General features: G+C 34.1%; 1 protein-coding gene across 1 annotated transcript in view; it reads left to right on the top strand.

The window, feature by feature from the left end:
* LOC119834026 (protein couch potato-like) overlaps positions 1 to 26,447 on the top strand; it is a 130,721-nt gene that overhangs the window by 92,918 nt on the left and 11,356 nt on the right. The gene's annotated exons all lie outside the window — the stretch shown is intronic.

Below are 26,447 nucleotides of genomic sequence, written 5' to 3'. Positions count from 1 at the left end.
ACTTTTAATAGTACTTTTGAGTGCTAGATAATGTTTTGGAACCGAAGCCGTACTTTTTCAAATCACCCCCTGGACTACAGAAAGAAAGGGGATTGCAACCGTCTATTTACTCCCCTTGTCGCATGATTTTTGTACGGCGTTGCGGAATAATGGATTAGAAGCAGTTTTGAAATAGTATGACGCAGATGCCGTACAAAATCAAATGACCAAATTTACCCCGGTAAATGTCGGAAAATAAAAAATAAATCCGACTTTGTGGCGCACCATTTTTTTACGGCACTGCGCGTTTTCTTATTATTTTTAATGGATCTTATCGGTGGTAAGAATGCCGTACAAAAACATGTGACCAAAATGTACTCACTCTACCTGTACTTTTGAATTCTCACCTGCACTCAGTTGGACAGCTTACAAGTGACGGCATAGTGCTGAATCTTATTATTTTATGCTCTTATATCGTTCTAGATAGGTCACCTGGTGGTTCAAATGACCCGTAATTTTTTCTATATGGGCCTGTAGTCTATTATTCTTTTCATTATTTTCCTTTTTTACCACGATTCACATAATGTTTTATATAAAACATACAAGAAATTATATATACGAATGTTAATTTTTATTACCAATACGAATACAACAATAATACCTGTCATTAACGTTAGAGGTTTAATTAAAGCATATTTAAACTATATTGTACGTATTAGTAGACCTTAAACCATAATTGGTAACACGAGTATAATGATGTGGATAACCTCATCAATTACCTAATATCAATTATTCACATACATTAAGTCACACCTGAAACGATTAATAAGGATTAGTTCATACAGCGGCGCGACCGAGCTTTATACACGGCTTTAATGCAGTACTCTACAAGCCCACAGGTTAAGTACGTAAGTGCAAGTCTTACGAAAAGGGGCTCGAATATGAATTCCGGTTTGCGAGGCGCATATTTAACGTAGTTTGATGCGAGTTCAGGTTATTTGAGCGATAGTTTTGGATAGTTTGCGAACAGCTTTCTGCTATATTAATGGGTAAAATTGAGCGAATTGTAAAATTTATATTACGTTATATCAAACCGTTTTAGATGGTTATGTTCTGCAAATACGAGTATTGCTAATGACAGAGCCGACAAAATGGTTGGAAAATATAATAGGATTATATTCATTCAGGGAAATCGTATCAATCAGATATTCATTGAGGTGTAATAATATTATATTGTTATAGATATATAACGTTATAACAGTAAACACGAATCTAGCGATTTGTAGATACACGTCAGACAATTGTATCGATCCTAAAGCTAGAAGACGCTTTGTTTTAATTAACCCCATTTATGATTCATATCTTCAGAAGGACCCTTTGTGGTTTACCCCTTTTCGGTATCGTGAATAGAAACAATCGTCTTTGTGAGGAATGTTAACTTGTGGCAGTGGAATTAATTCTATTGCCGTATTCAGCGACTGGTTGTAAATATAAAATTTAAAATTCAACCCACAGATTTACTTAAAAAGGATTTGTTGGCTTTAGGTTTTATGGCGTGTAATTAGATACGTACTTGTACGGTCGTTGACTTTATTTGATTCGCATCATATATTTGGCGAAATTGTGTGTTTGTATTACATGATAGAGAATGTGATATATAAGCTTCATCATAGAGCATATGTTATATGAAAATAAAAGCATGTATAATACATTGCACCTGTGTGTTAACAATTTGTAATATATTTGATCTACGCTAATATCATAAAGAGGAAGAATTTGTATTTTTGTTTGTTTGTTTGTTTCTAATGAATAAACTCAAAAACTAATGGAGCGATTTTAAAAATTCTTTCACCAATAGAAAGCTGCTACTTAGGCTATGTACTATGGGCGAAGCCTGGGCGAACTACTACTTGTGAATAAAAGGAAACAGCTCTTTACTATTATTTGTTAAAAGTTAATCGTATACTACATTTATAACATTAATTGTATGTCTTAAACAAACAAAAAGAAAACAAAAGCTCGTACATTGTGCAATTCAATATTCACACGATGATTCATCATAAAAACATCGTTCAAAAGAACAAGCTGAATTTAAATCGTTAAGTATCAATCAGTGTCAAATCGTAATTTCCCGCGTAATGCATACTAACCCCGGGGTAGGTATCCGTGAAATATTACGAATTGTCCGGGATAAAATGAAATTCGCCAAACGCCCGGCCAGAATTACATTCGCAAAATTACCGGTGATTGTGAAACCAAAGCCATTGTTATCTCGATTATTCCCCATGATGATCGTGACGCCAAATATTGATATTGATGTGGACTTCACTCCAGCGAACGGTGTTTGTATGGAAAACGTTTTCGGGAATATAAATATATGCCTTTGCTGAATAGTTACAATAAACTGTTTAGCCTAATGCTTTTGAAGCACGTGTTTTATTAAAAATTACCTTCATAGAAATGTGGTGAGGAATTTGCAATCGAAAATAATTTATTGATATGACTCTGTATTGTTCCTTCTTTATAAAGCTCACTTGAAATTCATATAGAAAAAATAATTTCAGTTTGTTATCCGCATGTCTCTTTATGATTTTTACAATAAAATATAATGATAATCCATTTATAAATTGTTGCAGGGGCACTAACTGTTGAAACTAATGCCTTTTTTAGGATTATTAATAGAAAGCAATAAAGTGTATGAATTGGATAACTAGCCTTCAATTAAATGTAAAATAATTTCTGAAAACGGGATCCACTTCAAATTTATCGTAAATAAATTGATCGAAAACGGCTTAAACAGATCCAGATAACCGTGTTAATAACAATGTGATGAACAAACTTCGACCCTCACGTATGTAGACGACATTCGAATAACATTCGCATTATAAGCAGTTCCCAATTCACGTATCGGTGTCGACTAGACTGCTTCAAACTTTGAAACTACCAAGCAATTATTATAATGGCTGGCACGTTAAGTAAATTGGGCGGAAGTTCATTTGATTGTTTGTGTAAATGTGTTTTGTGTGATTACACACTGACCTACTTCTATGCAATACGAATAATTGCTTTATTGCAATGATAGAAAATAAAAAGTGGCGTATAAAAAATAGCACAGTAATTACGTTATCGCCTCCCGCCGCTCAGCAAGACATTAAAAGTCCGTTAGGTTCCAGAGGTTCCCACTTAAAATACTTAAAACTGCTTCCAATTTACCTTCTCACTGCATTATTAAAATGGTCGTATTTCAGCTTGATACGGGATAGTTTTCAGTTACAGTTTGAAATCAGTTAATAAGCACATACAAAATATAGTGGGTGGGTAACGTTACCGAGCGTAATTTTATAAGTTCAGCAAGTACAATAACAAACTTCGATAGTTTGCCAGACGCGCGGATTAGTTGAACAAAATTGCAAAATTGAACGTTCAATTTCGAAGAAGTTTCTAATGGTGGTAACACCTGTGACGCTACGTGGGGTGTTTGCTGAAGTCTCACTTATGGCCGGCAGGTATGCTTAGTGCGCGGGGTAATGGCACAGAAGTCGACATTTCTCGCGCCTAATTTGGCAACCCGACGCGCGGAATTTATAGGGGTGGGGTTTAACTTGAAATATTCGAAGGATCCACTCGCCCGTGAGTTATGAATGAAACCCGTTTAAGAACCCGGAAAATTTTTAACGTCACACGAACTCGGATCGCGATTTCACGCGAATTACTTTGTACATGGAACGAATTAAATCTAGAATTCATTTGAATATTATATGATTTAAGATGGATGGTTCATTCGTTTTTATGAGGCTAACGCTTATGAGCAATCAGTGGACTAAATGATAAGGATTTAACGTTCTATTAACTTACAGTTGCTTTTTGGCAGTACTATGTACTTAACCTGTAACCCTGTATAGTATTGAGTCGTCATAATACAATAGTAATTACATCTCACGTCGAATTTTAGCGGCATTGTATTAAAGTTCCGTTTTGGTTTAATCGCATATAATAAATCATATTACTTTTGATCGTTACAGAATGATATGGATTTTACTATTGCGATTATATTTTTTATTACCTAACCTATATTGAGATGATACAATGTAAATGATGTTATTAATTAAATTAAATAAAATAAAATAACTATTAATAGAATTTGATTTCATTAATCTTTTGAAATCTTCCATAACCGACAAATTGTTTACCGTTTGCTTTTCGATACTATTTAAAAAAAAAATACAAAAAAATATGGCGCATTAATGGTCCCGTAAAAGAACGAACGTTCAACGGTGCGCATTCAAATCTGTTTGATTTATGCGAAGCAATCGCTAGGCTGCCCTAGCTTCTACCTTGCCCTCCCCGGCTGGGTGCGCCAAGAAATATCGCGTTTATTTATAATGACTTCCGTAACTCGCCATTTTGTTAAGTTTTATTGATGGAAACGTCGTTGGAGCTTCTGATACCGATGACGAAATCAATTGCTTATTCATTCAGAATCGAATTCACTTTGATGGACAGAAAAAAATAAGTTGCATATGAGAATATCATTTTAATTTTGTATCAGTAGGGTTTCATATTTTAAAACTATGTTTTTCTTTTAATATTTATAATAATGAATAAGTTTTTTTACGTAAAACTAATATAAGAAAAATAAAATAAATAAATAAATTATATGTTACATATTTTTTTACTGCAAAATGTATTTATCTCTCTCTTTTATATAATAGTTTTGCCAATCTTGCCCCCATAATCTATGCATTCACGCGCCTCGCTTTCGGCTTGTTGCTAATTTTCTAGAAATCCATAACACATATATATCATACCGCAAGGAAAGCGTAATAGTAGTACAATAGGGTCGAATAAAAGCCGCTAATAAATTTCAGTTTGCGGCGACGGTAAGTTATAAAACCCACCATAATACCTCCAGGGCGAAAACTACAAATTGAATTTTCAGTCGCGTGAATATTTCAAAGCGGCCTGTTGTTGACTTTACTCGCGGTCTTCTGAGTCGCGCTGCGCGATATTTTATTGAAAGTTTCCGACAAACATATCATTTCTGTGCTTTCTCATGTGACGGGAAATGTGTTTGTATGACCTACGAAATGTATTGCGATAGCGTTTTTATGTAGGCAGCGTTGATTTACTCTTTGTTGATTCGTTTTTGTTCTAGAATTCATTACACGGTCTTTAATTAAGCAAATTAAAAAAAATTGTCGTAAAACTCGAAGTAACACTATGTGACACCGTCCTCGTAAAATATAAAAAAAAATCGCAACAATCCATTGCTTCGCTGGATATCAATTACCCTTTTATAAAATAGAATTTAAATTATATCTCTTAAGTTTTTAAAGGCATCCTGTATCAATAAAACAATATAACATTTGAGAGCATTATTTGCAAAAGCATAACAGACACATATATTTCCATACAACTCCATTGAGAAGCTTTTAGTATAAAGAGATCGGCCTTATAGTAGGGGAGCCCAAGAGGGGATTTTGGGATGTACTCGAGCGCGTCAGATTATTATAAGGGAAGGTACCTTACCTATTAATAAGTACCTCCAGAAAGTATGGGCAGTTGATATTGGTGGGTGCGCTCACAGGAGCCGCAGGAAATAAAAAAATATCGATAATTCTCTAAGGTTACGCTCAAATTGTCAGATTAGCGAAATTTGGATTTTTTGTGTTGTAAATAACCCGTAATATCTTTCTCTGACGCGCTCGAGTCATATTTTTTTTATATTTTACCTTTTATTCGTAGCCACGAAATTACCACATAAATCGTAAGTATAAGTTATATTTTATTTCAGTGATATGCCAGGGCATTCAAAATATCAAAATCTTACGTGCTTGAGTATTTCCACAGCCCTGTTTTTCTTTTACAATTAAAAAAAAAATCAAAAACCTTTTTCCACCGCTGAAATTGAAAACACTATAGGACTTTTTTTCTTGCTATCGCATAATCTGCGAATTCCAAAAGGTTTCTGAAACGCTCGAGTAAATACACATTTAGCATCTTGGGCTCCCCTACTATTAGTGTCTCACGCAGGCAAGGAATCCAGTCACGTGCGAGCTCGCTTGCACTAGCTATTGGATCTAGATAGATAGGACGAGATATCCAATGTAGAAATATTGGAACGGCCTGATGCGCGAATACTATTGTTGCGGAATTGTGGATGAACGTGGAATGCTTGTGAAATGTTGTCTATTCTTATTTACTTAGGGATTTTTGACAACGTCAAAACCATCGTCCTACCTTATCCAATGGATAGCAATATAGACTTAATACATTTTTTTAATGTTGTTAAGGAAGAACAATAATTTTTACTAGGTTTAGTTTGAGTGGTATTATCTATCGTGTTCCTTATAGTTGTACGTATTTGTATTTGCAGTATACATTCGCATGTTGTTATAAAAGTCGTTGATATGTTACGACCTGAAAAAATATTCTATTTGATTTTGGTGGGTTTTGATTATAAATATTTTATGCATTCAAAACAATACCTGAAATTTTGTTTGTGGCACAATAAATACAAGTTTTATATTTTGATAAGCTTGCATACTCCTTCGTGGGTGAGCGCGCAATTCCTGTTTTTCTGTTCACAAACAAAACATTCATAATAATTATTATTGTTCACTTGTTCATTAGCATTGCATAGAAATGAATTGTGGCTAGTGTTTATTATTTATTTGTACGCAGTAGGTACTACTGTTTGTGTAAGTAGTGTGTGTATCAACTTCTATTAGCATACTCAAACGATCGTAATAATTCTTTTTTTTCCATGTGTATACTCTCTTTATTTCTTCTAATATCTTACTGTTAACATTTGAAATACTGCCAGCGCTTTAGAAATACTCACAAAGATACTTTGATTGCTAACAATGTTTTGTTCTAATGTTACACATTGTTTAATATATAATGTTTTATCATAAAGGCATTTTTTAAACATCGATTCTATTAAAGTTAACTACACTATATATTTATTATTACTCTACAAATTACAAACTGTGTAATCACTGTCAGCCAGTCCTTCTATAAATGTAAGTAAGTCAAAGTTATTGACAACATCTTCTTAGAAGGAAACTAAAGCCATTGCGAAACTTCGTAATTAAAGCGTCATATTTAATGCTGTCGTGCCATCACCTTTGCTGCTGTATTGACTATCGATGCAATACTTATTTGATATAAATTCTGCGAAAACATGAATGGTTGACACATTTAAAAATATAATGTATTAAGTGATTACGTATGGTGCAATTTATTAGATACATTTTATTCACAACAATGTTATTTAAACATTTGTGTATCTAAAGCACCTAATGCGGAATGGAATTTATTTATTGAAACTCGTATACTGAATGTAACTGTTACGTTTTCATTTACGAAACAAAATAAATAAAAACGACGTTTAATTAAAAGAACGCCTCGAGCCAATAATTACGAGCCATGCATTGGTGAAACAAAAGCATCTATAAAATTGCAACGTCGTGTATGCATCAATAAAACGAGTAAACTTACCGCACAGGGCCGCCGCCCGCCCGCTAATTTTCATACTAAACGAGCGAGTACATTATTAAAATGTTCCCTGACGTGACAACCCTCGCTTGACAGCGAGTATTTAAACTTTGTGTACAGCGCCCTTTAATATGAAAGTGGCTTGTAAAATACGACAATTTCCTTGATAGAATTTTATGACCTACGCGAACATTTATGAGCGATAAATAAACATACCCGATGACATATTTCGCTTGAGCTAAATAAACATAAACTACTATAGCGCTTTTATATTCAGTATCTAAAGAATTTAAAGCGCTACGACTTCATGTTTCATTTTTCACGTCAGTCCATTCGTGCGTACTTTGTATACAGTTTTCAAGTGACCATTTGCAGGATAAAACTAGAGATGACATTCTTTAGAATACATCTCCGAGTGCACGACAAAGTCCGACTTTAAAATACTGCTATTCTTGACATGTTTGTGCCATCTATCTAGCGATATATTCTGTGCGCCAAGCGCAGGTGTCAAAACTAAGAGATGTTAGGCTAATGTATGCAGATTGCATCTTTCGCTACCCCCGTGTGGAGAGTACCCGGGCTTGTTGCGTCGAGTATACACATCACTCCATTTACTTTACTCTCCTTAATGCTCGAGTATGCTGTGAGCTTTTTGCTTTTTAATGTAACTAAGTAATTTCGTACCAACCCTAATATACTGTGTATTCATGCGAGTCGAATTTTAAATACAAAGCAAGAGTGCTTCGAATGATGGTGGAGTCGACAAAAGAGCAGTAATGAAATTGAATTCTTAGCTGTTTGACTTGTGACTCAGGTTCAACAAGCAATAGTGCTTACTAGGATTCAATTTTTTAATTCACTTCCCAAGTCGACGAGTGGCGCGTGGAACGAAGCTTTATGGGGAAATTTATTTGCTAAATGTTTCTAAAAGTGTATAAATTAAAATTGCTGCGTATTAAAAAGAAACTAAAATTTAGTAAGATTCTTGCATAAGTGACGTTCTGAAATTAGGCTTAGAAGATTTTATCAAAGTGATTCAGTAATTTTACCAATTCTTTAGTAAGTAATAACTATGCATAAAATACCACATCCACAAACAGGTAATTTGCTATTGACATTATTTTACATTTAAATAATTACTGTTTAATCATGTTAAATGTTTTGAATGATAATAATAATTTCGACGAAATTTAATTAACCGATTAACCTGACACGGTTTTATCTTTATAGTTTTATTTCAGAATAATAATTACCCGAATGTGTATAATTGCGTTCAATAAATGACATCAATGTGTTATCATTATTGGCTGGCAATGTAACTGGTTTTAAACTTTTCATTCGCTTGCTGATGTAATGAATAGCCATTTTCATTTCATAACTTCTGCTCTTTTTATTTATGTTTAATATAAAAAATAATATAATGGCGAGTTAGAAATACGAAAAGTAAAAGCAGCAGAGTCGATCGAAGTTTTATTTTTAAATATTCAACAAGTGCTCGGGTTAGTTGGGAGACTTACTGGAGCTAGAATGTCTCTGTGAATATTTAAAATAAAAGGAAAAGGAACGGCTCACGGCATCCACTACTAGATTTATTAACAAATATAATAATAATTTCATTTTGTACGCGAACCAAAAGTTCGGAATTTTAGTCACACATTAACTCTAACTTCGAGGATTTACTAGTTAAATGCGACTCATACTAATATACTGGGTATAAATAAGCATAGTATAATTAAGGTACGTAGTATAATTAAGTGTAATATACTCTATGGATTAGGTCAAAGTTTGTACTGAGTCGCCTTATTTAGGCTTTTAATCTGATTTAAATTATATATAATAGGTAATACGTTTCTTTCCACAATTCTCTTTTGGTATTCATGTGCCAAAGCTAATAGATAATGCGATTGATTTAATTTCAACTCTATATCAAAATCAGAAGTAAATAGGCCTAAGTAAACTGTTATTCATGTAACCGGTTATATTGCGTATGATGAAAAAATCCAACTTTTAAACGATCTCATAAAAGTGTATTTCTTAAATTGAATTAGCCCCCAGCTAAGAGTGGCGTTGTCGGAAATTTATCACAGAATAAATCCGACGTCTTCTTAAGACACCTGTCAAATGCCGCGACGGGGATCGTCTCCCAACCGCCACGGTGCTAGCTCCGGGCAAATTAGATTATACCCAACATAAATAAACCGATAATTAACTAAACAAACCCTGTCGAAGATATATTTAGACTAATCGCAGTGTCACGGCTTAATGTTGTTTGTTGATTATATAATTAAGCAACTACACCAAGTTTTCGGAGCGGAGTACGTGAAGTTGGTCGAAATTTACATGTAATAACATCTATTTCAGAGTCTGTACAAAATTTGTCTAAACTTCTATCAACAACCGTGATATAATATTATTATTTATTGGATAATCTGTACTATATAATATATATATAAAAAACACTCACCCTTCATTTATTAAAATATTGAATACACGCTCCCGATGTATTTCGTAAATTTGACGTACTGTAAAAAGTTTTTTATTAACTTTTTTTATCTCATTAGTTCACACCATTCGTAAACCATTAATAAACCAGTTTTTGCAGCAGCACACTAAATAAAGTCATTTCACTTAGTATTTTAGGTAAATAGTGTTACCCGGCGTACCTACAATTTGTCTGTGAGATAAATCCGACCGCAGACAGCTGATGCTAGCAACACTGCAAGCCAGTAACTACTGCATGTGATACCTATAGCCGTATTGACTATTGCGAGAACTGTTTTGTTGGAAAGTTCGAGTATATTTTATGAAACATCGTTTGCGTATACTGTTGTTCCTTATAATTAAGAGTAACTTATATATCATTTATTCAGGTTAGATTATATTATAGTAGACACTCGTCTCGGCTCTGCCCGGATATCAAGATGCCTGTTTTGCCCCAAGGGAGTATTTACTCGAGATAAAAAGTATCCTATCACACAAGTCAGTCCCTGTCTGTATACCAAATTTCATCAAAGTCCGTTCAGTACTTTCAGTGTGATTGACGGAGAAACATCCAAACAAATAAACTATCACGTTTTTAATTTTAGTGTGATTAAACAATCTTTTATTATTTTATACAAGTTCGACTGATTGGAAGTCACCATATTACCATCAGGAGTTTGCTTGATTGAAACGCCGAAAAATACCAAGGTACAGAATATTTTATAGCTGTTTTACTTAGTTTCCTTTGCGTTACTAGCGTAAACCTTTATTTTTTAGACATTGTACTTTCATATAGTTTTCTTTTTTATTTACATATTGCAAATGGACAGAAATTAAGTGACTGACGAATACCACACACAATCGTTGGCATAGAACTGACATTTGTATACAGATTGATTGTATAGAAATATTTTATCTGTCATTATTTAATATTATTGTGAAACTTTAACATGGTTAAATAACTCTTACATCGAACTGTATATATGTAAATTATTCAATTCTTAAACTAAAGCTATCTCTATACAAACAACTAAATTTGTTTTAAGTGAAATAGCTGTTTGCAGTTGACACCATTCCACGGTATGTTATGAGCAGAAATATCCACTCATCACTATCACAACTTGTGAAATATCGCTTATTTTCTACACTTCAAAGGAGATCGTTAAATGTCAAGGGAGGCAGATGTATATTGGTGGCTTCAAGGCGCGAACACCACCTGGCAAATGTCAACGTGCACTGCCAATTTGAATTTGGAATTTGTGTTTGGCGCTAAAATCGAATTTCTTTTTTTTGTAATGAGTTCTCATGAAAAAAAAATTGGTCTTAAAAGACCATTTTTTTTTCTTTATTTAAATTACTTTCATCATAATTCCCTTATTTTTCAACCGACTTCAAAAAAAGGAAGTGCCTTATCAATTCGACTGTATTTTTTGTATTGTGTTTGTTACCCTCATAAATTTTTACTCGCTGGACCGTTTTTCATGATTCTTTTTTTATTTAAAACTTGGTGTGTCTCCATGCCGTCTCCTAATTCCATCGAGCATGGATATTGTGATTTTGATTAAACTGGAATCAAACAACCTCCGTGCTAATGAAAATTTATGTACTTATGATACGATTTGTTCATTGATGAGATTATTGTATGTTTCTTCAGTGTTATGTTACTATTACATTATAATATGAATTATTATATACTAAACCTACCCCGCTACTTTGACCGCCTCCTTGGCACAGTGGTTAACGCGTGAGCGTAGAACCGAGGGGTCCTGGGTTCGAATCCCGGTGGGGACGCACAAAAAAAAAATGTCTCGGTCTGGCAGGACACAGAAGGCTGATCACCTACTTGTCCATAAAGAAAATCGATCAGTGAAACAGATGTATATCATCTGCCCCATACCCCACTAGGGGACACGGGACTTCACAAACCTACGCAAATTTGCTTTACACACAGATTAAGCTAGAACTATTCGCTCCATCAATAATATATCATCTGTCAATGTATAATTTACATACATAAAGTAGATTTCGGGTTATAGGGACACTATGTTCATCCCTCAAATTACGCAGCATATTGTTACGTGGTATTTCGGACGGGTCCGCATAGGCAACCTTTTCAATAGAACGATCGTAAAACCGAGAATATATTCCCCAAGTCATGAATACCTTAGCTCGGACCACTTTAATAGTTAAATAGCTGAATGAATGGACGAGCGAGCAGTTGCCCAAAGTCTTTGCGCTCTAAGACGTTAGACGGAAATTATTCAATGTTAGTACGAGTATATTGATGGAAGGGTTGGAGATATTATAAGAGGTTGTTAAAACGTCGTTCTTGAGCGGAAAATCAAGTAAATAAAAACTGTGAATTAAAATATAATTTTAATAAATAAACTTTTCTTTTTTTTATGATTATAATATCATCTTAAAATCATTTCGTATGTCACTGTTAAATTATAATCTGTCTAAAAATTGTGATCCGTAATACACTGCTTATAATGTATCGCATTATGTTTCGGTAGATTATAATCTGTTGATGTTGATTACGCAATGGATTGCATTCGATATGATGGGCTGTTAGATTTGGTTTATTTAAAAACTACAAAGAAATGGGACACTCCGTCGACTCACAACGTGCACCTGACGGACGTTTGGGGAAAGTGAATTCTCCGCATAACACAAAGCATATATACATTCGCATTATAGTGTAACGAAAAATAATAAAGGAAGCAAATACTACGGATCAACATTTTCTACCAATTTGCAATCTCGCGAGTTAGATTACAATTTAACGATTTTTACAATATTGCGGTGACATATATTAAAGTAGCTATAAATATAGGAACATTCCGAAATATCTCAATATCCCTCAATACAGTAATAATATATTTAAATAGAAGGGTCATATAATAGAAATGGCTGAGATAAGATGCCCCATATTAAGCATCAATATTCTATTTGCGAAGGGCAAGATAATCCAAAGCTAACATACGGCATGAAGTCCTTGAATATTATTTACGTAGTTACGCAATCTCGAACATTCGATACAAAGGCCGAAGGTATCTTTCACGACTATAAAAATTCTGAATCAATCGAAAGTTGCGTAAATAATAAATAATAAATAATGAATGTCTTAATAATTCAGGGCAAATGTATTTTGTCATGAAATATATTTTGTTATTTATGGATATTTTTTAGGTATTGTAAATGTAAATATTTATTTTTTATTTATTTAAATATGATTATAGAGACTCATTTGTGATGAGCATAGATGACACTATAATCCTAAATTATACAATATTCGCGTTCTTATAAATCACTTAAATTCAGTAGTAACATCGAGAAAATTTAAATGTATTAAATAACATTATAAGCAATATTCAAATAATATAAACATTTATTTCTCTTTAAGCGCCAAACTCCGCGCAAGTTACCAGTCATTATTATCTGATTCATTTCAAAAGTCAGTTAAAGTACGGAAATGAGTACTCAAGGGTGGAGTTAAGCTAAGAACAAGAGTCTAGACGAGGTTTATAAAAGTTTTTAACCTTAACTGTTGCTTATAACATTACAAGTATATGGAGTCTCGGTTTAACGTTTTAAAGCGTTTCTTTAGAAGATGCTTTTTAAATTGCAACAATTATCGCCACGCTATTTTCCACTGTGCTGCTAGATATTTACAGCATATTTTTCAAGTTATCAAGTTTTAGATGAAAAAATAAATAATTAACCAATGAGTACCTGCGTGTAATTATATTTACCCAAATATTAAGTCACTTCATCATCATCAACATGTTAAAAACTTGACTGTAATGCAAGCTTTCATATAAGCCAATATTCAGAAAAAAATATTGGCATTGTTATTCTAGAAACTCATAATAAAAACGTGCAAATATTGTACTGATTAAGGATCAAATAAAAAAAAATAATAATGTCCAAGGCGCGGGGAAACGAGTGTACATAATAATTCATATCATTTCTACGACATAAAAGTACAAACAGCATTTGTAAGCGGACGCGGCATATTACGTCTACGGTTTATATTAAAGTCAGAAAAGACTTTCCTTATAAAGGGTTTTGCTTATTATGTATGAGTGTTCAGTAGTCTCGCACGGCCGTGTATGACTGCACACGCGCGTGTTTCGTGTTTTCATTCAGCCTCTACTGTTGCGGTATCAATTTGTGAGATTTTTTACCCTTTGATACCGCCGCTTTAATAATTATAATACGACATGAACTTAGATAAGTGGTTCTGTGTCGAGTATGAAATCGCGGAACGAGTGCGAATGATTCATTTACGATTCGTTGCTCTGCTATTTATCGTGAAAAAGTTGATTTTGAAATTCATCAACAAAATATTATATATATGTCAATTTATATCATCTTGTATGTACCCGTCGCACAATATAAGATTGCTAAATTAATTTTTAGGAAATTAAAAATGATATTTTATTCCAATCCTCAGATTAAATATTCCATTTCGCTCAGATTTGACGCTTCCATCATATCCTATGTTTTATTCACATTGTTAGTGGAAATAGATTTCAATAATTATTAAGCCTTTTCAAGAGTCACACCGTGAATCTTTAGAAAGTACATCCAAGATACAGTAACAATGTCTAATTATATATCAATATCAGATTATAATGTACGCGGCTATTTGCTAATTGAAAGCTATCCTCGGCCACATTGCCCAACCCACACTTGCGTAGGTGATGCGGATATAGCTATGTCATACACGTGTCGACAAATATGCTCGAAGTATGGAATTATCATTGTTGGAAACTCCACGTGCCGGCGTGTTCGTATACAAATTAACACCCTGAAATGCTTTGCTTTTATTTTATTTGGATTATTAATGGACTGATATATTTTTGAGGCAATGAAGAGCAGGTCTTTATATTGTTTCTTCTTTATTGAGATAACAATAATCTCAATAATTACTGGATATATGTTCGTGATCACTGGCGAAGCCCAGGGTGGGCTGCTAGTAATAATTAATATTGTAAGATTAAATACTGTTCCATTGTTTGAATGAATAAATTTTATTTAATTTTATATTCACAAAAAATCTACTGAAGACATTTAAATAAAATTTCTCTTCGTCGTCGTCCCCAAGGTATAAGATGCCCTAGAAATTACGTTAAGCATGAAATTTTAACGTTTTGCCGTCATTTGTACACAAGATATTCTGCGGTTAATTTGTTTATGCTGTTTTATGAAATAAAAACCTTTAGTTTGTTAGCTGTGTGGCTGTCATTATAATAATTAAATTTAGAGGCACCGAAAAGTACCAATATTCACATTGTAAATTGTTATTTAATTTATTAAAATATCGCAAAATATCCAAGGAATACCAAAACAAAACACAGAAATAGATCACGCTAAAAGTGGATTACTTAATAACGAGCAAATAAGCAACACCGTTATACACGCATATGTAGAATAGCCCATCTCACGTGAATGATGCCGAGTGTGTTCCGAGCTATGTTGTTAAAACTCAAGCGGTGTTGAGTCGCGCGCGCTAATTGTGCTCCAACGTCGAGTATCCCCCCCTCTTCACCCCTACCCTCCACCCTAGGGCTACCAATCTTTATAAAGAATCCATCCACTTTCAAATGACAGAAAAAATCTGCTATAACAAACGTCACGTATGCTTTTATAACACTGGCTAACAGGACTGTTAGATAGGATTGGCAATGTTGGCAAAATTCGCTACTAAAACAACTATGAAATTTTAACTTTACATATAATATGTAACACAAGGCTACATTTCTAGAGACGTAACAACATAAGTTCATTTAAAACATTCGCTCGGCAACCCTACGCTCGCCTAGTTCTCTTCAGTTCTCGTTTCGGCGGCACATTGTACCTGGAAAAAAACTTTGTTGAGTTGTTGACATTGAGCTCATGTACGTACGGTTAAAAAGAGAAGTGTGTCTTTTAATTTTGTTTCCTTGTTTTTGTTGTCACCTCGTTAGCTGTGTTGATGCGGTCGTACGATCCTCCAGCGATGTAATGCCTTTATACGCTGTACTGAGTATTGTAGCTCTGGCTTACTTAACCTCCATTTCGAGTCATATAAATGAAATGAATTTACTTTTACAAAGAAAAAGCGCACATGTGAACGAATCGCATAAATAACCATTAGTAAATATGGCATGAACCATTGTTATAAATATTTGTAGATCGCAGCATATTTGATATCATCCTATTACACATTGACATCATAGAGTGGTATATTCCATAGTACTATTAATGTTCCAATAGTTCCGTTAACGAAATCCACAACAACAGCAACTTAAAACTCATTCAATGCCGTTTTCAAACCGTTTAAAACAAGCCACTAAACCATTCATTACCGATTCGCAATTAGATTTACACAATTCGGTTTGAAACAAAAAGTTGCGAAAGCAAAACTAATAAACGTCGGACAAGTATTGGTAGTATAATCGCAGCTGCACAAAACGGCGACAAAACCAAGCCAGGATCTGAACCACAACAACGGTGCCGAAGTTTAATTCAATCGCAGTGGCTCACTGTTCCGTAGGGTTGCCTCAGTGTGTGTATAAAATGTGGGGGCGCGACGCTAGGGCTGCCTCTAAACCACCTTGACCTACATACCTTTTGGGCACATCTTGAACTCGATCGAATTTGTATTTAGCCATTAGATGCTATGTAATCGAAAGTTTCTCTGCCAACCCGCAACCCGCACTTGGCCAGCGTGGTGGATTATGGCCTGAACCTTCATAGCAGGCCTGTGTCCCAGCAGTGGGAACATATATATGCTGATGATGATGATGATGTATCGAAAGTTCAAAGCATTATTCGTATTACAAGACTTATGTGTATAGTAGAAATTAAAAAAAAAACAAACCTTTGATTGACCTGAAAAAAAAAGGTTGAATGCGTTGATATTCGTTGATTAATTAATATATGTATTATGCTTTAATGTTAAGCCCTTTTCTTTCTAACATCTTAACTACGAACCTGAATTTGAATTAACTACGTGAAATGTTGCAAGTGTAGTAAATTTGGAGTTGTCGCAACCCTACGCTAGGCGGTGTTAATTACTACTTGTGCGGCAGACCACACATCGCGAACTTTAGCGACGCCACGTAAGTTTCGCCACATATTTATCTTTTAATACAGTTATATACACAATTTATATTTGTTAATCACAATGTTGTTCAGTGAATCATTTAATTCGTTTAATTAGACGGTTGTGTCATAAAACATGGGTACATACATAGTAATGTAAACACCGACAAAGTAATCAAATGCATTCAAGTTTGTATAGTAAATGACAATAATCGTCTAAAATTGTAATCACCCCATCACCGCGCATTACATCACTTCGTAGCACGCGTAGTCGCCCGTAGCGATCGTAGCAGGTTGAACGTAGACAGCGCTTAAATATAATCGAAATGTAATAACATGAATTCTTGCTATAATTCAATATACCGTTAGCGTGTTCGCGATTTCAATTTAAATGTTCCCGACGTATTCCACATGCCTGCGTTAGATACCTCAAACATTCCGGCTGCTTGTTAGGAGCCAGCGTACCCCCGGCGACCCGGGAACGCCTGTCCTGCTTTTCTCATGTAAATTTCCAAGATTTCCTTTCAAAACTTGATATAAGTTGAACGAGAGCGGCGCGTTGTGATTGCGTAAGATCCGGTGTAAATGCTGTTTAACACTTTCGACTTCCGCTGAGTGTGCGTGTGTTTTCGTATGTGATGGTAATTGTTTGTAACTTAGTCGTATTATAAACGATTTACATTTAAATTTGGTAGTTTTCAAATAATATAAATAATGGATTCATTGATTTAACTAAATACATTACATGGTTAAATAATGTATAGGTTATTATAACTTATGAATATAAACGGTGCTACATCTTAAACTTGTACCACTAATGTACGGTTCAAAAATTTTCGCAATATCGTTTTGTTGAAACGGTTTTTAGAAATTGGATGGCACTTTATAAAATAAGCTTGTATGCAATCGATACCGGTGGGGCGTGGGTCCATCGACATAAATTCGCATTAGTGCCAGCTCTGGTCGACTTTACGGCGTTTCCGACTCCTTACTGCTCGTTCCAGCCTCAAAATGTTTGTTCCGCATATTAAATATTTACTACTTTTGTATTGACGTTATATATTTTCCAATTACCTGCTTGGAATATCCTTATTCAGTTTTCTGGTAGAGGAATATTTACTTATTTATATTTATATATAAAGCTGCGTGGCGAATGGGTGAACTCATACTTCTACATATGCCTTGTCAAGTGCCAGTGATTGTTTGAAAATCTGTAATAGTGAGGGATCAAATACAAACTATATAGTAAGTGAATAAATGCGTTTTGATATTTCTCTCATCCAACTTTTGTTGTACTCAAAAAGTAATACGTTTAAATTATATTGCTAACTTTTAAAGAACCCAAAGAACTATGTCAATGTATTGTATTAATTTTCTTACACTCAGTATTATATTTTTAAGATGTTATTAATGAGGATTCATAACAAAGGTGACTTCAAAATTTAGTCTAAATTGGAAAATATACTCTACCAAGATGAAATTATTAAGGAAGGGAGAAAGTCTTTAAGTTAATTTTGCCTTCAAGGCAAACTCCTAAGTGGAGACGACATCTTAAAGGTGCCGTAAAGTTTCTACAAAATTCATCGAGAATTGTCACGCTGTCCGAATACTTGAGGTTAGATATTTCAATTAAGATATTTAATTGTAATGGATTTGATTTTCGCTTCATGCCTTCAGTTAGTACTGATATATTATTTATTTATATGAATATTTTGGAATAGACAATACATTCAAATAAAGTAACACGCGGATTACCAGCTTGAAATAACATATATCTTGATCCGAGATTTGAATTTGCAGTCTTTGTAGTTTACAAAGACTGCTAATTCAAATAAAGGAGATACTTGGAGTAAATACACAATTAATGTTAGTAACACTTGTGTGTTTTTTGCCATCTATGTAATTAGTAAGTGCTTATCTAATTGGCTAAGCATGACAGATAATAGATAGAAACCAAATCCATTATCAAACTATCCAATCAGCATAAGAGCTAATAAATATGAGGCGCCGCCTGTCAGTGCGAAATTAAGTGAGTTTGTTGAGTGTAAACAGGGATAATCCTTGGCTTGGCTATGATTAGCATATCGCGGTAGTCGTGGGGCATCTGCAATTTAAATCAGGGACTTGTTCGGGACGGGCCCGCGGCCCACTCCTTGGCCGCGTTTCGAGATTTGCCACGATTAGATGATTTCGACTTCGATTTTCCGCTTGTTCGATTTGATTGTGCTCGATAACGAATTCCATTTCGAATATTGAATTGGTGCGTTTTTTATGTATCAGTACATACTTATATCTATGACTTTTTGAAGCGTCACATTTTCAAACGACGCCCGAATTCGATTTAAAAGCTTGGGTAAAAAACAGTAATAAAACAGATGTTCTCAACATCTCCCTTAACGCCTTCAAAACTTTGAATGTTTTCATAATAACGCATCGACGCGTGAACATCATGAAGATAGCACGTATTCGATTGTGTAAAATACCAATTGCAAGTGTGATAGAGTACTGAATGATTACTTACGTGTAAAGACAACACATGTCCCTGGACGCAGACGTGAAGTGAATCTTCTCTATAGGAAGCCACTTAACAAAGGTGACAGCAGTTTAAATATTCAAAAACAATAAAATTAATTCAATTGACAATGAGAAAATTTAATTAATGTCCCACACAAATTTAGTTACAGAACCAATATATAAACATCTACACAAACGCAGACATGTAGTGGTGAAAAATAGCCGCAAATGTAGACGTCCAGCGAGGAATTCCCTTTCCTCTCTTGCCCGGGAATAAAGAATTTAATCGTCCTCCCGGGGGCGTTATTTATAGCTATTTTCCTTCATTCTCCGCCAATTATTTATATACCGACATTTTCACTATACAGCTCACCTTTATTACATCCAATGGTTTTACTTATTTCGCAACAAGTTTTAAATATTATGGCATCGTAAAAACAAAATTTAACTCTTAATACGGGTATAAATTCAATTTCAGTTAAAAGTTTTGCGGTAGGTATCGTTGAAAAGTAAAGGCTTTAACGGAAACAAAATGCTCTGGATTTCGTCCGCACGCGACAGTATTGATTTCCACAAACAAAACCGAGCCCTGATATTTGCTTACTTTCAATTGTTTTCTTCGTTCAACGTTCAACCATTTTAACGGTTTAGTGGGTTCCCTCAGAGGCAGCTCATTGAGTCGTCGTAGACATCTTTTATTTGTCAATATTCCTTTTATATTTGTGTTTCATATTTTATTTTTATCGTACAATTTCTTAGGAACAAGTTTTGACAGTTAAATAACATCTGTTTTCTTTTATCCGTTTCGTTATTACATTGATGTAGATAGCTGGACTTTGAACTGATCGGATCTGATATTCAGTTGTGATGTTTTATTTTCTATATCATTCGTTTGTATTCACATATGAGAACATGCTATTGCGTTTACTGCCAATCTTATTTGCGAACACATTCAACCATAGTTTTACATAAACCAAAATACGAGTATACGTAGAGCACGACAAACTTTTAGTCTGTTGGTGTTACACATAACAATAATATGTAATTTAATAAAGCACTGAGGAGCTGTCAGTTAGATTCCGACGGTAAATTCAATTGAGGTTGGTGAATCTAAACCGTACAGGAAGTTGGTCCAATCGCACTCACCTGCAGCTAAATTTGAATTTCAAATAGGACGAGACAAATCTGCTTCGTCGCCACCCCAATGTTTATCGTCCAATAGTTTTCGCGAGCTTGCCTCGCAAACTTGTGTTGCAATTACTTTTAAGCTTCTATTTTTTGTCCTGATTAAATGGGATCGTTAATAATATCACGCGATATAGGTTTATTTTGAAAGTTGTACGCAATGTTTTTACCTTGTAAGTATAAATAACAGTTTTTCAAAAGATTTCTTTTTATCGAAGTATTTATGATATTGAACGCATGAATGCTTTTATTTTATTATCTTATGAGAATATCTAAATCACTTCAAATGCTTTTTTTTTCAAATACACCAAGAGTACTTGCCCATTGCGATCGTATTTACAAAACAAGAGTTTTAACCATGTTTAAACTTAAAACCCCATCTCGAGCAAATTCTAAAACATCACCATGAAATAATACTCGAACGATTCGACGTAATCGGTATTATTGATATCATAACAATCATTTCGATAATAGCTGCCTTTGTTGTTGAAGAGAACAAGATCGATTAATTATCCATTGAACACAATTTGGGCGGATCGGAGGCTGTGATGTAATCTACCCGTCTAGTATTCGTATTAAATATACTCTCGAATCGGGTGCTATTTAATTGAATCATTTATTAATAAATGTATTCTTTTTTTGTATTGTGTGTATTCGTATATTTATAAAGCTGAGGTTTTCGTTATGATATAGATTTATTTAATTAGTCCATTATTGTCTGTTTCAAATAAATATGCTAAATTTGAAACTGTATCGTACTGTATCGTACTCTCTACTTGTTTATAAAAAGTCAGTTAATATTTATATTATATACATTTTGCAGAGAAGCAAACCCCAGATATCTCACAATCCAATATTATTTAACTCTTTTAAAGCACTTATAAAAATATTCCACTAGATAAGGTGTTTTTCATCCATAAAATCCCAAATGAAAAGTTCAGGAATATTAATGTATGGTAAAAGGAAGCAGCTCGGAGATTAATTGTTTTCTTTTAGCTGTCCCTAACTTTGAAGTTAAGACGCTCATGCGGTGTTTCGCTGTGATAAAGATGCAAAGACTTGTTATCTTCCAAACTTTTTATTTCTTGTAAGAAACTCCCGTACCCCTCTTAATAGAAATTAAATTGTTCCCCGCTTTTTACGTTTTTTTTCCCTACATTAGCCATTTTATTTTTGTTTACGCTACGTACCTGTATTAATAGTCTTATTAAAGGTACTTTTATGTTTTTAAAGGTTTATTACTGCGATGCAAACAGTTATAGGCTTATTTATGAATGTAAAAGTTTGTTATGAAGTATTCAAAATCCCTTTGCTAAAGGATTTGAGAAGGAAGGACAGAAATTGCCAAAAACTCTAAATAGAAGGTAGTACATATTGTGACTTGTTTGTTTACAAACGCGTTAAGGGACGATCTACGACTCCCAATGTTATTGGCATTGTTACAAATTGAACCCAAATACAGAGCACGTACCGCTAATTCCAGCAATGTGACTTTTTCCTACTTTTTTACCCCTCTAACTTGTTTTTCGGGATATTTATATTCGGCAAGTTCCCCTGAACTGTCGGCGACGAAATATCCTTTTAATGGCCGCCAGAGTGTCGGGTCTTCTGCAATTTAGATTAGTCCTTTAATTAAATTAACATTATGATCCCTATCTTTGTGGAGCAGGTGGGCGACGATATTGCCCCATTAGAACTCTTTCCACCCTTTCGCTTTCAAGATTTTAAGTGTAATGTGCGCGTACAATCTTAAGTGACGTTCTAAAGAATTGTTTTCGTAATTTTACGGCGCATAATTATACAATCGTCGCTGCGCGTAATAAGTACAAGGTTGGTTTAAGAATGTTAAATAGAACTGTTAAAAGTGTAATGAATGCAGAGAAAAGTAGAGCAATCGAGTTTGATTAATGATCAGCTACTTTCTTTAAGCACCAGTGATTTCAATTAGCACGAATGCTGCGGTAACTCTTCGGACAAATTTAACTCTCGTTTCTTTTCCAATCTGTTTGCGTTCGGTTCTGTCTATTTTTTAGGAGCTACGAGTATTGCAGCGCAGGTCGAGCGAAAAATTAGAAATATCTCTATTGGAGGCGATCGAGAACGTCAATCCGACAGCTCGCAACGATTGTTCAACATTGCTACTTTACTTGCGAAAAACGATACTTTCTTGGAAAATTGTCTCGATTTATTCTGTATCAATTGAAATTCTTTTATAAATTTATATTCTAATATTTATGCTAGCTTTGAATATGCTTTATTTCATGTAAATAAAATGTGGAAAATTTAAACTTAAATATAAATTTTACAGCTAAACTAAATAATGTAAGCCTTACAAGTTCCCACCTTGCTTATACAAAGACAAAATTGATTGACGATATCGAAATGATGTTTTATATTGTTAAACAGATTCATACAGTTTTTCATATTCTCGGTAGCGGATTGCTTGTTATCCGTCGATACTTGTGAGGAATCTATTTTGGAGTATTGTATCATTGCCTTTGACATTGATACTCGAGGAAAAATTGCCGTCCTGAAGTTTTATTACTTCTATATAGTTGTGCTATTATACACAAGCGTTGTTGTACAGATCTCTTTTTGCTTATATTTGTATTTACGGCAAAAAGCGAAATGTTGATAGAAAGAACTATATTAGGAGTCTAGGTGTTGTATGTGATTTATAATTTGTTCAATAAATGATTTTTTTAATTTTTTATTTTAATTATAATTTTTTTACTTATTTTTTTAATACTTTATTGCACACAGAAGATAGAGAAATGCAGAAAAAACACACTTATATTATTGTTGAAGGAAAGACAGGAGCTTATATATATTTTGTCATATGTATTTTTCATTGCCGAAAGGAATGGTATATGTTCGGTATATACCTATTTTATACACATTATGTCATACTTACAGATGTATACGTGGAAGCACAATTTTAACATTTCAGTGGCCATTGAATGAAAAATAAAATGGCATTCCATATTCCAATATCAACATATATTTTTACGATCATTAAATAAATAATGCAATTATAAAGTTTTTAAAATAAATCAAAGAGTTGAGTTTGTTAATTCTCAGATCAAAAATAATAATACTGAAATTACTATTGTTCACATACATATGTTATACGGAGAATATGATCAGTGGGGTCATTCAACAATCAGCTTAATTAAATAAACAAAGATCGCCACACTAATATCCTGTTAGTTTAGCGTGATAGGTAATACCGCTGGAGCGGCGAATGCTTCTTGTTGACCAGTCGGCGGACATTTAATTTCAATTTCCTTTGTTTCGCGGTGCTGAATGCGAAGGCTTTTTCATTACAGCCCTTTTGCACGTGGAAATGATACCCGACAATAGGGTCACGACAGGGCTGACTCAATTTGATTAACTTTCTGTTCGTCGCGAAATGCTGCTTTCAATTATTTGTGCTTTCCGAACGAATGAGGTCATTTTGTTAAGCAGAATGCGAATATTGATTGGATTGCTTTCTGTGTTGACTTTACCTGTTACCGTTATTGTGTTGGTAACGGGGTTTACCTTTCGTATTTTTCAATTTTGAGCTTCCTTTACGAAATGTAATGGTTGATTACTTGTACGCAATATAATGATAAACCAAAATGTTGGAAAGAAATTTTTTTCAAAGCAATCGTAAGTACGTAGGTAGGTATCTGTTAAACTACATTCCCTTCCAATAACTATATTTATAGCTAATTCACTGTAATTAGCGAGCATGTTAAATAGATGACATTTTGCACTCGGAAAGATGTGTACACACGGACGTATGATAAATTCGATGTGCAGTGCCCCGAGCCATTCCGCTCCACTCGGTTCGCTGCAAGCCAGGGCGATCGATCGTGTGCGTACACCTTTATTCTTTTTATTTACATTTATTTTCAGCGCGTTATTGAATGTCGCTAGATGATAAAATAGAATATGTTTTATTCAGTAGCCCAGTGATAAACGTTGCGCGTGGAAATGTTGTTTTTAAATATTCAATTTGTGATTTTAGAATTATGATTCACGTTTTAGTTTTATTCAATGGCCTTAAAATAAGATATTATATAACAGGTTGTGGTGGCAACCTACATCCTTCATGAATATCCCTACAGTTCTTATTACATTTTTAAATAGGTATAGCTTACCTTTAGGGCTTTTCTAAAAGTAGTTTTGAACCATGAAGACAAGACCATAGGGGCGCCTATTTATATAACTCTATCTATGTCAATAAATGTATAGACATAAATTTTATAGCTGAAGGTAAACAGCTAGGACGCAATGTTATTCTACAATACTTTATGGCTCTCCTATTGCGAGCGTTATATAAAACGCGTACTTTTCACCGCATTAATGTCAACCGTAGACGTTATCTATTCCCAAAACGGATCAAATATTCGTTTCCTTCCTTCAAACTCGCTTCACCGTAAAATTGAGATAAGCATTTTACTCGAGAAATAAAATAAATTCATATTTATTTTGTTTCGTATTTACAACTGTAAGATGAATAAGAAGTAATTGCTGTATTTATCGTTTTCTACGAAATATGAAGTGGGTTTTAAAAAGAAAATTATTTATGAAACCATAACATTATATTATATTTGCATATATTGTTATGAATAATACGTTCTATGTGTAATAATTTTCCCGACGGAAAGTTTAAAAATATATTCATTTAAGAACATAATATAAACTAAACAATTTATACGCCAACGCTGGAAGTTGAACGTATAATATTTAGTTAAATCGTTGAATTTCATGAGCTAGAAACATTGTGCAACATGATAATAAGTTTCCCAGACAAAACCCTGGTGTTGGTTCTAGAAATTTTCCTCTTTTCTCTGAGCGGGTATGAAACATAACTCAATAGTGAGGGGATTCGAGCGCACCGGAGTGTAAAATGGTCGACGTGTAGGGCGCATTTTCAGACTGACCGGCCGCCAGTGCTTCTCTGTGATTTATAATAGAATGTACGAGCGTTTGACGGTACCAAGTGTTTTCAATGCTTAAACTGTTGGATTACAGTTGACATATGAAGTGGTCATTATGCTGGTGAGCTTTGGGAATTGGAAGAGCGCTCTGTGATTGTGGGGGCTTCGATTGTGTTGGATTATAAAAGGATTGTGAATACTTTTGGGTTTACAGATAAAGTATGTTGACCTCCTTTTTGTTACATAGTTTGAAATATTGAAATAACTATTCAACAAGTTTTATAGTAACAAGCGTTTAGATGTAGGTAGTAATTATTATAATTTCTTAATGTTTGCAGCCAAAATGGTAGACAATTTTGACTGTATAACAGATAAAAGGTATATAAAATATCCTCGCTACGTTCACAATTCTATTAAACAACGAGCAATAAGTGGGGATTTATGCCTGAATCATATACGCTGTAAATTCTCAAGCCGTGCACGGTAATATTAAAAATTTCGCAAGTAAAATATCACATATCCTCGATATGGGAATCCCCGTTCAGCCGAGTGGAAAATAGCCGACATAAAGGTCCAACATTCTGCTGCTGACCGGACACGGAAACGATAAAATATATACGAGAGGCCACCCTTCCCGCCGAGTGCCATAACCTCAACAAAATATGTTTTTAAAAATGCCTCTTAAAGCACACTTATTATCGGTTTTCGGATTTTGGTTATGGGTTACATTCGTATATGTAAATTCACGCGACTTTTTTTGGT

The sequence above is a fragment of the Zerene cesonia genome, chromosome 18, assembly GCF_012273895.1.
Source record: "Zerene cesonia ecotype Mississippi chromosome 18, Zerene_cesonia_1.1, whole genome shotgun sequence".
In the NCBI taxonomy this organism is placed as follows: Eukaryota; Metazoa; Arthropoda; class Insecta; order Lepidoptera; family Pieridae; genus Zerene; species Zerene cesonia.
Note: the sequence above shows the minus strand (reverse complement) of the source record. Positions and strands in the feature narration are given on the sequence as shown.